Genomic DNA, 15165 nt, shown 5'->3' with positions numbered 1-15165 from the left:
GAATGTAAGAACAGTCCTTCCAGACCAGACTAAAGACCTCTTTTGCCCAGCGTTCTGATGGCCAACCAGAAGACCACATAAGGAAGGAGGGCAAAGGAATCTTTCCATTTATATTCTGCAGAGGTGTAGTTCCTCTGATACTGCAGGGGGACACACCATTTCTGATACTGGAAGCAATATTTATTCTATGTATCCATTTGTTTAAAATTATGTTTAGGATGCCTTTAAGAGTAAAACCTTTAAATATTGTCATTTTGGCTGGTAGGCACTGATAACATTATCTTCCATGAATTTTTCTAATCCCCTTTCAAAGCTGTCTCCATTTGTAGGCACCACTCATCACAGTTTGACTATGTAGTGTGTGAACACTTCCTTTTAACTGTCCTGAATATGCCACCATTCAGCTCCATTACTAGAAAAATGCCATGCTTCCATAATAAAAGGTATGCACCAATCATTTTCCTCACATTTCTTTTGTATTTCTTGCCTCTGTTGTCAATATGGTTCTTACAATATCCTCAACAAGGATTACTTTTTAGTCTCTCACAGAAGGCTTGGATCAGTGCTGTAAAAGAAACTCCACAAGAAAAAGATAATGGTGATTTCTTCAGCAAGGAAAAACACATCACATGTAGAAATGCCTTCCTCTGAACATTTCACACTATTCACAAGGACATTTTCTATCCCAACCTTGCTATATGTGCAGGTCAATCTATGCTTAATATAATGTTCAAGGAACACAGGGACTAAAGAAAGAATTCCTCTGTCACTCACTTAAACATGTCAACCACCCTTACCATCAACAGTACAGCAGGTGTACCTACACACCAAATTTCATCAAATGGTTGACAGCAGGCCTTGTATACTTTAGAAACCAGCTCATCATTCAGCCACATTTACTGCAAATTCACAGTCTCGGAAAATAATAGCCTATCAGAGACTCTAGCTCAACAGCTAGCAGCTAGCTACTCCATGACAGTCCTTAAATACCTACTTCTAACCAGAACTATTCTAGAAAACAGATTGCTTCTCTTAAAAGCCTCCTTCGGCAGCTACTCATCAGAACATAAAAAGCTGCAGAACTATAACTACAGAAATACTTTGGAAAGTACAAAGAAGATATAGGAATCCTAACACCCTGAAGTGTTTCAAACTATCATTTAAATATGCCAAAGCTGGAAAGAATTCTCTCTCTCTCTCTCTCCCCTTCCTCCCGCCCTTTATAATTACTGGTACATTCACACAATCAAGTATCAGCAATGACATTTAATGGAAGAATGCCTTGGAAATGGGCTTACCACCAGCCACATCTATCACAAATGTATAATCTTAGAAAGAAATCAGAGCCTAATAAAGTGTATATTTAGGATTTCATGAATCATAAATGATTAGCAGTGCTTGACCACAGGGAGTAAGTTTCAGTCATTTTACCATTTAAAATTGGTTATCAAGCATAAGAAAGGATACTAATTAAAAACAAAACAGCCACCCAAATCATGTGTTAGAAAGATTATTTTCCCTCCGCAGCCTTTTTAAAAGCTTTTGATTCGATCTAACATGCTGGACTACATTTTTTTGACTGCTGGCAAAATGGAAGTAGTTGCAAAACAATTAGTCAGTACTTACCAGCCCATTAGTGAGGAGATTACAAAAAATAAAAACAACACCCTCATAGATGCCTTAAAGCAAGAGAAGTAGTAGTCAATATCACTCTTAGCTCATTCAAGCAATCTATACACCACGGTATTAAAGTGATTGCTACCCCATGACCTAGAAATCCTCATGAACTAGTACAGTGTCTAAATTGTGTTTAAGCATTTCTTTTTATTTCATCATTTTCACAGCATGCTTTTTAATCTGGAATCTCTTTTGAGAACTGGGATGGTATCAAAATATACCTAAAATAAACACACAGTTCTAAAATAATACCATCACATTTGCATTTAAAGGTAACTTTGTGAGGGAACAATTTACTCACTCTGGAAAATGTGCTAAAAAGAAAATATACTGGGCTTTGCTGGAAGGCATAATAGCAGTATCTCCCTATTTAAGACGGATTCAAAATCAAAGACTGTATAACCTTGATATAACTAAACCACAGAAAACATTCAGAATCTTAAAAAATTGGAAAAGGTTACTACATAATTCTAAACACTGCCACAGGACCATCACTATTCACTTTAAAATTGATCAAATTTATAATCAGTGAAATATCTCTAAAATGACATGTTTCCAGTCTAAGCCAATGCAAGCATCAAACAACAGATGTTATAGAAGAGGATAATTCACTAGAATGAGCTTTTATTTGCATTTATGTATTATATCCTACCCTTTTCCTGCAGAAAAACAAAGCTGATTTACACAATCTTCATTTTCTTCTCTGTTTTATCCTCACAATAACCCTGTGAGGTGGGTTAGGCTGAGAGTCAGTGATGGTCACCCAATGAGCTTCATGGCTGGAGTGGGTGGGACTAGAAGCCGAATTTCCTGGGCCCTTCTAATCACTATATTGGTTAGGAGAGATTGATTGAAAAAACTGTTCATGTTTAGCATGGAGAAAAGACTGAGGAGCAATATGATAGCACTCTTCCAAGTACTTGAAAGGCTGTCACCTGAGGAGGGCTAGGATCTCTACTCAATCATCCCAGAGTGGAATAATGGGCTCAAGTTACAAGAAGCCAGATTCCAGCTAGATATCGGGAAGAACTTCCTGAGTGTGAGAGCGATGCAACAATGGCACCAGTTACCCTGGGAGGTTGAGGGCTCTCTGGTGTTCAAGATGCAGCTGGACAGCCATCTCTGAGGGATCATTTAACTTGGAGTCCTGCACTGAGCAGGGGGTTGGAACCGATGGCTGTATAGCTTCCTCCCAGCTCTGCCATATACCACACACTTTCACTGTTCTACTTGCATTACGCCCAATACTCTATCAAGGGAAGGCTTAATGATTCATATGTGGTGTTAGTTTGCTCAAATGCCACATCCACTAGGCTGAACTGTCATAGCATGATGATCTAAAGATATGCATAGCCATTAAGAAAATGTATAAAAATAAAAGCTGCATTCTACTAGAAGCAGGTTCATATATTATGTATTTCTTTGGGGAGAACAATCACCATGTAGGTAGCAGCACAATTTACAGTGCTGTTGCCAACTGTTCTATTCATACAGGGAAAATATTCCTGCTACCACTGCCATCTTCTAATCCAAACCAGAAATCACTTCCTCAGTGCTTATCCCAATAGATTATGCTATCATAGATAGGTCTGACATATAAAGACACAACAACTGGTACTGGCAGACTCACCAAGTAAATTGTCTTCCTTTGAGTTCAAAGGCCACTGTCTTAAAGTAAATTTACATTCTACTGAAATCAACTGGATTCATGTTCAGATAATACTGCAATTGATTTATAACTTAACTCTGCCCAGCAGGAGTACTCCATGAGCGGAAATCATTCCAAAAGTTCCCACAGCCAGAAAAAGGGAGGAGCAAAACAATGCCAATTCCCCCTCCCTCTGCCGCCCCAGGAACATCTCCCCCATTGTTTCAGAGGGTCCCCCAACCCTTTGATGGAAATGTTCAGAGGGAAATGAGGAGGCTACACAGGGAACAGAGAGTCACTGGTTTGCCTCCTCCCACATTCCTTCAATGCAAGTGCTGTGCTTCATTGGAAACCTTCCATGAAAGGAAAGAGCCCTTCTATCTGCAAAAAGAAAACCCTGGATCCAAACCATTATCGTTAACTGTAATTATAATTAAATGCTTTCTATATTTGTCATACAGTGAAATAAGATGGTAAAGGGGAGGAAAGTTTCAAACAAGCACCATATCCAGGACTGCAGTGAAGTCAGGAATATGTCAATGTATTTCTGGATCAAGGCTTTTAACTCATAAAATATATATGTAGTTCACTCTCTGAAATTTAAAGATAATCAGAACTGTAGCCTATAGGTTCAAGTAATTACCATGTTATAATATTCAAAAGAACGTTAACTATGATGAATAAGATGGCCCCAAATTCAGCAGAGGGGAAAAATCATAGAAAAAACTGGGTCATTTTAAAGAAGCACTGCCAAATTTAAATTGGGTCAACAAGATGGCAAGCATGTAAGTGTCTGAAAGATAGAAACCAGACAAGGGAAATGAAAAGATATGAAAAAGAAAAACTACTAATTGACAGCATGCATGTAATTGGAGTTTTATACAGGGGTGCTGTCCTTTTTTCCTTTAATTCCAGACTTTTCATAAGGATCACTTGCATTCAAGAATGAGTGTTTTAAGAATGTTAACAATAAGTTAGAATTGAATGCAAGATGCATTGAATGCAATTGACCAAAACTGTTCCTGTTTTTTCCAGATTAGTTCATCCATGTTATTCAAAAAGCATTTTCAAATGCAGGAAATACCACACTAATGTATTCTGCAACCAGCTGTTTGAAAATATTTTAACCACAATTTTGTATAACATTTTAATAAATACTATTTTAAAGCATGATGGTGTTCAACACATTTGCATAATACCTATCACATATGGAAACATATTTGGAACAAAGGAACTGTTCAAGCCAAGTAAAATTTTAGGGACATGACCCCTTGCACATTCACCTATCAAAATTAATGTGTATGTACATGGCAAATGGCCAAAGAAGTCCAACCATCATATTTGACTACATAAAAGGAAGCTTCTCTTAAATTCCAGTATAAAGAATAGCAAACTGGAACACTGAAGTGGTCCAATCTCTCCAGACCATTTCAGGTTACTCAAAAATTGCAGGTCTAGAAACTAAGCTAGAATGCATACCACAAATCAGAAAAGGTAACACACAAAGAGCATGAGGTCACTAGCATGTTTAACAAGCACTGCCAGGCAAGCTATTTAAAAACACATTCCCTTCAAAAAAATAGAAGCTTACCCAAACAAGGAGAATGAAAAGAATGGAAATGCTATAGAATGGAAATGCAAGAAGACAACATGGGATGCAAAAAAGAATTTCAAGAAGCATATTAATAACATTATGTTAAAACATTCCATAAATACATCAGAAGCAGAAACTGGCTAGGAAGGCAAACGGTCCAGTATGGGAGTTGTAAGAGCACTTACAGGACAATGAGGAAAAAGTAGAGAAGCTAAATGATTTATCAACTGGTTGACTAACTTAATACATTTTCATACTGCCTTTCTGCCAGGATACCCAAGGCACTTTATGATTTTTAAATACTGAAACAAACACACAAAAGCTACTCCAAAAAAGCCATTAGAACATAGTCTTCATGGGCCAACCAGATGTTTCTCCAAGAGCTCTCTGGATGGGACTTTTTCTCCTTCCATCAGGGCACACCACTTAGGCAAGGGGTGAGAGAGGTTGGCCAGCTTAAGCTACTGACAGTTCCTTCAGGAGTTCATAACACAAGCTGACAGCTGGGGCTTCTCTGAAATCACGTCAAAGCTTGTTTTGGCTTGCTCTCCTCTTTGATTTCAACCTGTTTGCTGGCTCATTTGAACAGGAAAGGTTTGTATTTCAGTGCGTTTTTCAGAAATGCACACTTTGCCCCTACTGACTAGAGTAGGAATTTGCTAACGTATCTTTGGGGATTGGGAAATGCTCCTACTAACATTCAGGACTGTGATGGAGACATACTTGCGTGATCTGCGAACAGAAACACAATTCTAGTACATCCCTGATCTTAGGCACATGTTGTGGATCAGCAATATCACATTTCAGTTCTTCAAAAACTCTTTGGTGATACAATCTGGACCACTGATTTGTCTGTTTTCAGTTACTCACTAAGGTACAGAAATCCCTTCCTGTAAATATCAATTCGGGCAAAAATGTCTGTTCTGTGTCTTCTGCAGTGAGTAGTGTTGCAAATAATAGGAGAACTTAGCTGAGCTTGAAAATGGCTTGCCCTCCCATCCCTACCTTAGATCTGTCTCTGGGGCATGGCCAATATAATACCACCAAAGATAAACTATCCACAGGAGACCCAGGAAATTACAGCCTGGTTAGCTTAATAGGTGAGCCAGGCAAATTAATGGAGTACATTATTAAAGATGAAATTATCAAACAGATAGGCCATATCCTACTGAAAAAGTGCCAGTATTACTTCAGCAAATGAAAGAGCTCGTTGCAAGTGTCAGTAAACATTAATGAGGGGAGAGCAATAGACTTTTTTTACTTGCACTTGCAAAACGATTTTGACAAAGCTCCTTCACCAAAGACTTCTGAACAACTTTAGCAGTCATGGGCTAAGGTTATAGGTCCTCTTTTGGATGGATAACTGCGTAAAGATCACAACGAAGAGAGTGGGAATAAATGTTTAGTTTTCACAATGGAGAATAATAAATAGTGGTTTCCCCAAGCAAGTGAACTGGGATACATGCTCTTTAACTTGTTTCTAAATGTTATGCAGTTAAAGGTGAGCACAGAGATGGCTGAGTTTGCTGGTAACCCTAAATGATTTAAGATGGTTAAAACAAAAAGGGGTTGCTATGAGTTCCTCAAGGATTTCTTCAAACTGGAGGAATGGGCATTAACATGACAAATATAGCTCTGTGTAAGCAAGCAAAAAACCCTAATCACATATGCATTGATGAGTTCTGGACTGGTGGCAACTGCCAAGAAAGAGGCCACTTGACAGACAGCTCATGAAAATATCAACTGAGTGTGCAGTTGCTCTGAAAAGGACAGATTCCATTTTAGGGATCATTTGGGAAAGAACTGAAAATAAAACAGCTAACATCATAATTTTCTCGTAAAAATTATTAGGACAACTGCATTTCTGGTAACCACATGTCCAAGAGGATGTTGAAGAGCTGGAAAAGGGACAGAAAAGTGTCACCCAAGATGAGCAAGGGACTGAAGCAATTCCATTATGAGGACAAGTTATAGTAGCCTTCCCCAACCTAGTGGCATCCAGATGTTTTCGACTTCAACGCCCACTGGCCCCAGCCAACATGGCCACAGATCAGGAATGCATAGCTTTTAGTCATGACAGCTGTACACTACTCCACAATCAGAAGAAGTGTGCCTATGAATACTAGTTGCTGGAGAACACAAGCTGAAGAGTGCGAATTGTTCTCATGTCCTGGTCGTGAGCTTCACATAGGCAAGTGATTGCCCACTGTAGATACAGAATGCTGGACTAGACAAGCTTGCAGTCTGATCCAGCACAGCGCTTCTTATGTTCTTACATTCTTATCATTCATCCTAGTGCAGCTGCACCTGCCATTTTTTGAATGACAGTGCCAGTGAGTAAGAAATTGGGCAATTTTGACATATCTACACTGATGCAACTAGGTGCCTGGGTGGGGTGTGAAGGACAGAAGAGAAAATACAGTGCTTGGAGCTATACACACGACAAAGAACTAGGAAGCACGTAAGAGGGAAAACAAGTGAGAAAAGCAATAAAAATGTATTCTAACCCACTTTAATTGTACTCAACTATGGCTCACCATAAAGAAATTATCCACTAATATAAGGAAAGAGAATATACAATGACATTAACATGAGCACAAAGTTTTGTTTTGTTTGTTCTGGATGTGCAAAATATTGCATGCTACAAGAGACAAACTGATGTGCCAGTGACATACATTGGTGCCCTTTTTCCCAGAACAGGAGAGGGGACGAACCACCAAAATTTGTTTTGGCCTAAGACAGGAAAATGCAATGAGAAGACAAAGAGTGGGAAGTGCTAAGAACAAGACATCAAGAAAATAAGCAGTTTTTTATTCAGGGTTTTCAGTGCAGAGGAGGTGGTATGTTCATGGTTATTCTCACTGTACGAAAATGTTGAAGGAGAGGTGTTGAGAGAGCACTATCCAATGCACATAAGAGGGGGAGGGTATTTTAGTTTTTCTGTAAAATGAAGAGCACAAACAGGAATGAAAGAATAGAGTTTGATACCAGATGAATGCACAGATAGGAAGAGCGGCTTGTACTAACAGAACATAATTAACATTACCAAGAATCTTTTCCAAAATGTCTCTGCCTTAAATGTGTACAATCCAAATCGAGATCCTTTCAGCAAGGAAAGATCCTATTTGGTTGTTTCACCCCTAGGTTTTAACACAGCAACCGAAAGAGAAACAGGTCAGGGAGTGTGACTGAGATACAGCCAAGCATTTTAAAAGCAAAGTGTGTACATAACCAGTGAAATTTCTTCTTTGTAAACTGTAAGATCTTTTTTCCAGCATACTAGAACCATATATCTGCAAACATGTGAAAGTAAAAAGCCCTATCCCCAGCAAACACATTCAAGGTATGAGACTAGAGAAAACCCACATGCCAAAGCAGGCATTAGCTCCTTTTAAAAATGCAGCCGTGTGAACTGTGCAGTACTTTGCTCTTTTCATCAGCAGTCTCTACTTTCCCATTTTTTGTTTTCCTTGTCCCTCTACTATGGCCTGGCAAAAGACAGTAAGCTGACTGGGAAATGGATTTTTCCATCTCTCTGCTAATGTATTAATGAAGATCCTGGAACACAAGGAACCCTTGTTGGCACCACAAGGCATTGCTATGACCCAAATAAATAGCAACCACTAGAAGGATCACATCCACATTACCAACTCATGACACTGCCTTCCCACCCCCTCCCCCCAAAAAACCCTCTTATGGTATTTGGACATTTCTTTCAAGCCTTAACGCCTAAATCCAAAACTTGTTCTGAAATCTAAGAAGATTTTTAACATGCGTGACTCAGGAGAGAGTGGAAGCTGAATAAACTGCACCAACTCCTGCTTAGTCCAAACCACCCATTCCCTTTTAAAATCCATTAGATTTAAACAAACATGTGGCAACAGTTTAGGATAATAATGCAATAAGTATTCATTCACTGAGGGAGGGAGAAATGGCAAATTTGGCTTTCATACAAGCTGAGCACCTTTGCAATTACTTTGTAATATGCATGAAGCTTTCCTATATTATAGGTACAAATGCCAGCTATACACTGGTTCAACCTCAACATAATTTCAATTGTATAAGGGAAAGCAGAACCACTTGGAGGATAACATGATAATCCACACACTTGGAATAGCAAGTGCAAGAGATGACACAAAAATTAATTTTATGAACATTTTTCCAAAGAAGAAAAGAATAGAAAGGGGCAGAGAATAAACCACAATTTAATAGTCACCTAAACTGGATCTTTCAATATGTATCAAAATATGGACTGCAAATACAACCTGTGAAGTAGGCCAAACTGCATGCTACTTGGAAAAGACATGACTGATACTTTTTTATGGAAGATAAGGCTATCACTTGATGCTAGTGCTGATAGCTATGTATACTGCTCCAACAGCAGAGGCAATATACCCGTGAATGCCAGCTGATGGGGAATACAGGCAAGAGGGCACAACTGCATTCATACATTCATACCCTGTTGTGTGCTTTCCACCGGCACAGAATTAACCACCGTGGAAACCACATGCTGGACTAGATAGCCATTTTGCCTGCTTCGGAATTGCTCTTGTTATATCTATAATCAAAGCACAGGAGGAAGGCATCTCTGAATTTGAATGGAGAAGCAGTGCTTAGTAAGACTGTATTTCAGCCTTTCCCCTGCACTTGCTTTCCTCAAGTCAGTCACCAACACACACATGCACCTGATGCTTTCTTCCAGGGGCAGCTAAGATCTGCTGTGGGCATGGGAATATTTGGACTGGGGAAATGAAGTGCAGAGGGCAAGATTTCAACACAGTCTTTCCAGCACTATTATTTGAATAAAATATGGAGTTCCCAAAGCTGCTTTAAAACCAAACCCCAAAATTATCATAGAACCTATCACTAATGTTAGGACTATTTGGAACACAATTTCACACTGGTAATTTACATTCTTCTCAAGGTCTCAACAAATACTTTTAACCGTGTTACACAGTTTAAGCTTGAATGCATTGCTCCAAATACGTGATTGTTCTTTCCAACATAGTACAGTCTTATTAAAGACCAGGATAACAACTCCAACATTCTAAGAGGATAGAGGGGCCTGTGAAGATTATAGTTTGCAGCTGATCTGAATTGACTCTTAACTAACACTGAACATTTAGGGGCATCTTAGAGAGAGAGAGAGAGAGAGTCTTTGCCATGGTAGGGCCTCCTGAGGGCTTTGTGGCACATTGCCACTAATTAATTTTAAAACTGCAACATGGAGATACTACCATACAAAAGCAGGGGCTTCTTGACAACAATTATTTCTCCCCTGCCATGATCTGAAGCCAGTTTAATGTGTAACCACGCAGGAAAACTGGGCTGAATCTTGTCAGTCCATAAGACTTACCAAGGAAACAGCAAGGTCAACAGAGGATTCAACCCACACAGAAAAATACCAGTCAAGAACGTGGGCAGCATGGTCATTCCACCTCCCTAATCCACCCAGCTAAGAACATCACAAAGATTAGAATGAATACCAGTAAGAGGGTTCCCTTTATGTTGCCTATTATGGGAGGACATGCAACAAAATTTGACACTAGATTTGAAACACAAGCACATCATTCAGAAATGTGAGGCAGACAAGGCGAACGGAGCAAAGCAGTGCAGCACTTAGTGCCCACCTCAAGGCCAACAACTGGCATACCCCGGTAACCAAAATCTACCAACCTACCCCTACTCCTTGCTATGCCCAACTCCAGATCGATCTGGGAAGGGGTGCGTGGAAACATGGAAGAGAATCTGCAACCTCTTTAATCCTTTTAGCAAGCCTTCCATCCAAATCACAGTTGAAGCAGAGGTCACCATTGGGAGGAAGGGAGGAAAACGGACCAGGCAAACCAGCAACAGGTGTCTTTTCCACTCCAGCTCAGACCCTCTTATCCTAAGCATATTTACTTGCAGGAAAACCTCACTGAACTCAGCGGGGTTTACTTCCGAGGAAACAAGGACCGGGTCGGGTTGCAAGGGTGCTATGTATGCGTGTGTGGGAAGGGGGGGTGCGTGACAAAAAAATCATGTGTCGAGAATTGTGATGACTCCTCAGGGCTGCATTTCGCTACAGATCAGGCGGACCAGCCAGCGCTTCCACGACAGGGTTAACTCCTGGAAGAGATGCCCAGTGCAAGAGCCTCTGACCCGCTCCAGCACCCCCGCGGGCGTCCCCGAGCATCCAGAGCGCGTTCCCACTGATCCAACTCAGCCTCCGCACCGAGCTGCACGGCAGGCCGGGCCCTTTCCTTCCTGCCTTTCTCCCCCTCCCCACGCCGGCCAACTCCCAGCCGTGGCCGCTCTTCCCCACACCCGGCGGAAAGTCGCGGGCTCTCTCCTGCTCCTGCTCACAAGCACCGACGCAGCTGGGATCGGCCAACCCCGCCGCCCTCACCTGCACCCTTCGCCTCCGCTCCACAGCGCTGCAGCAGACAACGCAGCGCTCAGCCATGCCCAGCCGGCGCTATCAACGATGGCTCGACCCAACCCCGCGCGGGAGAGGCGGAGGCGGAGGCGGCGACGGACGGGCGGGCGGGCGGCCGGGACACTCCCTGGGAGCTGCAGCTTCTTCTTTTCCTCCTCTCTCTTTCTCTCTGTATCTGTCATCGGGGGGAGGCGCTCTGGGCTGCCAGTCAGCCGAGGCGCGCTCGGCCCTCTCTCTCCGCCCCCGAGCTCTGCAGCCGCAGGCGCCGCCTCAGTCAGTTGCCAGGGGGACACCCGGCAGGAATGCTTTTGCGCGCGCGCGCACTCTCTCTCTCTCTCTCTCTCTCTCTCTCTCTTGCACAGCTTATTCTGCCACCACCACCACCACCCATTTCAGTCAGGGCCGAGCCCCGTAACGTGAAGCACTTAATCAACAGCACCGAGAGCCAATCAATATCATAATAAAGCAGAAATAATAGAGTCGAAGCACACGCACAAAACAGTCAAGATCGCTTTCATTGAAATGGTGACAGCTGTCACATAAATAACACGGGCGGGGGAGGGCGGAGAAACTAAGGACTGAAAAAGAAATTGCCGAAGATAGGGCCAAACTAGGCGTGACATAGGAGATTTGGCATGAGGTGTCCCAGTATAGGTGCGAAGGTGGGTGGGTTTAATATTAAGAGCAGATTCTCTCCAATCCTCCACGAGCCCACATGCACTGTTATCTTCACCACTTGGAAAAATATGCATTTAAAATACATATCTGCCCTGCAAGGATGACCCAAGACATTTAGCTGCCTGAAATGAAAGTTAATACAGTACACCCACACACCTATTCCACATAGAGAATCCACTTCGGCAGTAGAATCTTACTACAGCAGGGGGGATACTTCAACAAAATCCTCCACGGCACCTGAGGATAGCCTCTTAGTACAGGTGAGCACATATGCCTTCCCCGTCACATCACAAAAACACAGTCACACAATGATGCTTTCCACCTGCAGGGCTAAGACCAGCTCTGGGCAGGGAAAGATTGGGACTTCAATGTGAAGTGGAGAGGTTAAGGCTTAGACCCCATAGTCCCCCTCAGCTTCATCACTGCCCCTGCCTCAGCATCTGATGCCTGAAATAGCCAGGCCTCTTGCTGCTTAACCACAGGAACAGCCTTGCTTCCATGTCACATCTAGTTTGGCTCCTGCTTTAGGATGTACTTCATGCCTAGAAATTCAAGGCAATTCATAGAGTACTTTGAGCGATAAGAGTTGTTCCAAATTGCCCGAAGCAAAACTTAAGAAAGAATATGTGTCTTTTCAGATCCTATTAAATATAATGCTATAAGTTGTCAGCTTTGCCAGTATAACCAACATATCTCTAAACAATGACTGGCATTTCTTAATACAGAAAGAGGCTTGAAATAGTGGGTCTGTACTTGAATGACTACAGAGGAGAAAAAGCCCTGAAAGGTGGTCTGGAAATATTTCCAATAAATAATAAAATAATTAAAAACCTATGGAGAAAATGAAAAGGGAAATTAATGTAATCATAACAGAATGTGCAGACTACATTTCCTTCACAGTTTAGTCACTACAGCCAAGTGCAACACATTTTGGATTTAGCTGATGCAACTTCCTGTCAGCCAGAAGCCCCAGGCACATCTTCTTTTTGAAAACTTAGGCAATGATCACACATGCTCATAGATGGATATTATTAACTGAGCCAGGCATTAACAGCCCAGTCCTATGCATGCTTTCTCACAAATATGTCTGGCTGATTTCAATAGATCTGACTCCCATTTGAGCATGCCTTTATGCGAAGTGCTATGAAGTGTCTATGCCTGTCAAACTCCACAAAACACTGGGCTGCTGATTTCTTCCCAGTACCATATTTAACATACTGTGGGATGGGGAACTAAAAGGAAAGCGAAACGGGTGGGGAAGTGACAGAGTGGCAAGAAGGGAATGATTTGCTCAATGCGAATCCTGGCGTTGATCACTTTGGGCTTTTGCCCAAACCACCATTAACTCTGTGCACCTCTGATAGGAGATCCCCTTTTTCCCCAGAGGGATTGTGGCCTTTGACAGTGAAAGAAGAGGTGAAGGGAAGAGGTTTCCTATTCCTGTCTGAAACTGTTGTAGTATAAGGTAAGAATGGCAATTCATCCCTCCAAACGGGGGTGTAGGGGGAAAAAATAACTGGCTGTCAGCACCATACGCACTTGCATCTTATTAATACTGTATGCATGTTCTATTTAAAGCATTCACCCACTACCACCAAGAGTGATGCCTCTTTTTCCGACATCATGCAGAGACTCTGTGCCTTGTTAATAAAAATCCAGTAGAGATGCTAAATTCTGAGCTGGAAAGACTCTTGTGCCCCTAGCAGCTACAGGACAGGATGAAATGTTCATTTATGTTAACTATTCTATACCATCTTTTTGTTACAGATTCAAGGCAGATTACAACAAAAAAGGTTAAAAACAAACGTAAAATGAAGTAAAAAACAAACAAAACAAAACCAATTCTGCAACTGGAATTCACCCGCTAAATTTCTGCTCCCTGTGTACCTATCAAAGGCTCTCCAGTCCTGCCAAAATGAAAAAAACAATCTCTTATCACCCTGGGGGTTTCTATTCACAATCATTAGCCCTTGACAGCTGCCTTAACCCCAGTCCACAAATGAGACTCCTCTGCATGACAGATACAAATTCAAGAAAGGAAGATATCTGCAGCTGGAATGTGAAGGAGTGCAGAGAAACCTGGAATGATCATGCAGTCACTTAAAGTACTAGAATGGTAGGAGAAAAGAGATGGGATGCCTAATTATAATCCCTACTTTACAGATGCACTGAAGAGGTGAAAAAGTCCATCCTAGCCTGGACTGCTAAAACATGCAAGCCGGCCCCACAAGACTGGCAGCACTGTGAGTCAGCCCTGCTAAAGTACATGAGATGCACGTGTTCCCAAGGTGCAGGAGTCACCTGCCATATGCAGACGCCTCAGCGAAAAGTGATTCTCAAATTTTGCTTTTGGAGATTAAATATTCTGCATTTCAACTCTTATTTATTTGATTTATAAAATCACATCTCCATAGTCCAAACAGGACTCTCTGGGTGGTGTACATCCAACAAAACAATATCATTTAAATTATACAATAAATAATTGTTCATTTGAAAAAAAAACTATTAAAATGCTGGCGACATGGCATGCTACTGTGTGTTATCATGAAGTTAAGTATACACCACAATACCTGGCCTTAGAATTACTCAGGAAATATGGGTGGCTTGTCTAATCACAAGAGTCCTCTGAATCACTAAGTTATCATGTGGCCAATAAAATTTATCTACCATCTTTAAGGACAGAATCCTCTCATGACAGGAATCTGCCCTAGATTAGAATCTGGTCATTAGATTTTAACTAACAAGGTTCAGAGCCTTAAGATGAAATTGTCTATACATTATCTCTTTTGTCTACAAGAGAACTGCTTGTGTAAATAAAAAATACTTTGCATGTCCAGTGGTCAAAGACTAAATAAAAACTTCAGAAGACACATTATTATTAAAGATGTCCATTGTCAATACTGACAAACTTAGTTTGCCAAACCTGTTGAAGCAAGACTGGACCTGATTACAAATCCTTTACTGTATTGTTTCACTGGAAATGACAAGGTAAATATGTGTCAGCTTGTAATATCTGGGATAAGAGCAGCAGCCTTCAGCTCTCCATGGGCACATAGCCAAGGGCCATGTAGCACTGCTCCACTCCTCAGCATAATCTCCACACTGCCTAAGGTCACAAGAAGAATAGCATCAAGAGAAATGCTGTCC

At 41.5% G+C, this 15165-nt stretch overlaps 1 protein-coding gene across 8 annotated transcripts in view; it reads right to left on the bottom strand.

The window, feature by feature from the left end:
- CYRIA (CYFIP related Rac1 interactor A) overlaps positions 1-15165 on the bottom strand; it is a 139361-nt gene that overhangs the window by 65010 nt on the left and 59186 nt on the right. For 4 of the 8 annotated variants that reach the window (XM_044445114.1, XM_044445116.1, XM_044445113.1 and 1 more), the window contains exon 1: positions 11311-11479. The exons of 2 other annotated variants lie outside the window; for them this stretch is intronic. The gene's annotated coding sequence lies outside the window, so the exon portion shown is untranslated. Of the gene's footprint in view, positions 1-3307; positions 3325-11310; positions 11480-15165 lie in introns of those variants that run through there. 2 more of the 8 variants (XM_044445118.1, XM_044445117.1) reach the window with 2 other exon arrangements.

This window comes from Varanus komodoensis, unplaced genomic scaffold (assembly GCF_004798865.1).
Source record: "Varanus komodoensis strain SLA01 unplaced genomic scaffold, ASM479886v1 scaffold47, whole genome shotgun sequence".
Lineage (NCBI taxonomy): Eukaryota > Metazoa > Chordata > Lepidosauria > Squamata > Varanidae > Varanus > Varanus komodoensis.
This window is presented reverse-complemented; position numbering and strand designations above follow the sequence as displayed.